Source organism: Alligator sinensis, unplaced genomic scaffold, assembly GCF_000455745.1.
Source record: "Alligator sinensis unplaced genomic scaffold, ASM45574v1 scaffold198_1, whole genome shotgun sequence".
Classification (NCBI taxonomy): domain Eukaryota; kingdom Metazoa; phylum Chordata; order Crocodylia; family Alligatoridae; genus Alligator; species Alligator sinensis.
The window spans coordinates 882,740-884,421 of NW_005841906.1; positions in this window are offsets into that span (position 1 = coordinate 882,740).

Genomic DNA, 1,682 nt, shown 5'->3' on the forward strand with positions numbered 1-1,682 from the left:
GACAAATGAGCCTTGCTCAGCTCTGGGAAAAAAAGGGCACTTCCCATCCAGAGCTGGTTCCAGGCTACGGATGCCAAGTGGATGGCGTCACCTCCTGCAGCCTGGCTAAGGGGCTGGTTCCAGGAAGCTGCTGACTTGAGGATACTGATGTGATTCTGTTTCCAGACTTGTGTGCAAGGGCTCCTTGGTATCCCCCCCCGCATGGGTCTGCTGCTGCCCAGTGAGCCTCCCTCTGGGCTTGGGGTTTCATGCCGCAGGGCAGGCACCTACATGTTGGAGAATGGGTGCCTACCACCATGTCCCTAGGTCGGTTGTTCCAGCGGTTTATTTAGCTTCCTTCCAGTCTGAATAGGTCTAGCCTCCCCTTCCAGCCACTGAATCTCATTATCCTTTGGTCTGCTCGACTGAAGAGCTGTGTGCTACTGGAAATCTCTTCCCCGTGTAGTCCTCAGTTGTAGGTGGAGACTGAGTTGGCTCTGAGTGCCCAGGCTTAGCATCCAGACAGCTCATCATTGTTGCAGCCCTCTCCTCAACCCTTTTCATTTTCTCCGCATCCTTCTTCATTAGCATTTACACTCTGTGACCCAGAACATAACCACCTTTAAAGCTAGTCAGTACAGGCTCCAGTGAGGTTTTGTTTTCTATCACTGGGTGGGGGGTGGGGAGAAGGAGGAGAGAAGAGGGTTGTTATTAACATGATGCCATCTGGGATAAAGAAACCTATGGTCTCACCACGGCTACCATTCTATTAACTAAACCAGTGGACTTTTCAAATAATAATAATATATCTATTGGACAAGACCTGCTGATCCAAGGCATGCTGAAGATGGGAGGTTCTTGGCAGTGCTGGTTGGAGCTGTGGTGCGAGGGCCTGGGGAAGGGCGATCTTTAGAAATCTTTGGGTAAGCAGTTGCTTGTGGTCGCCTGGACTCAATGCCACATTGATTGCCATGAGGTCTGCTGACAGCAGGGTAGAGATGCACTGTAGGCCCCCTGCTACATGTTACCTATATCATGCAATTATAACTGGTGAATCACGCAAGAAGTGTAAAGTAATTATCACGCCATAAAGAGTGTCCATGCAGCTATAGAGAGCCAACTGGCTGCAGACTTAGCGAGTGAAAATGTGTAACAACTTTGTGGCTGGTTTCTATCCAGCTTTCATTTGAACATGTGGGCCCTTACAGACTAACTAAATCAGATATGTATATCTAGAGAGAGAGAGAGATCAATAGAGAGAGAGTGAGAGAGAGAGAGATGTCTGATTTAGTTAGTCTGTAAGGGCCCACATGTTCAAATGAAAGCTGGCTCTCTCTCTACATCTAGCATAAGCTTTCCTGAACCGGAGCTCACTTCATTAGACATAGTTAATCAGACTGGAAAGCTCGCCCTCTCCATACAGCCCACGGGAAGCAGCTCCATATGATTTCTGCCCCGGTTCAGGCTAGCCCGGCTGGCGGGCATGCCCTCCGCTGAAGGATGAGCTCCCTCCCGGCTCAGTCTCGAGGGGACTTCAGCGCCCAGCCCCCGAGTGGCGGGAGAGGGGGGTACCGAGCACGGACCCCGCTCGCCGGGCGGCAGGAGCCCCTTTAAGGCGGAGGGAGCCGAGGGCCGGGCCGGCCGGGTGCAGCCCCTATATAGGGCGGGCGGGGGCGATCGCGCGCTCTCTCCGGCGCTTCCAC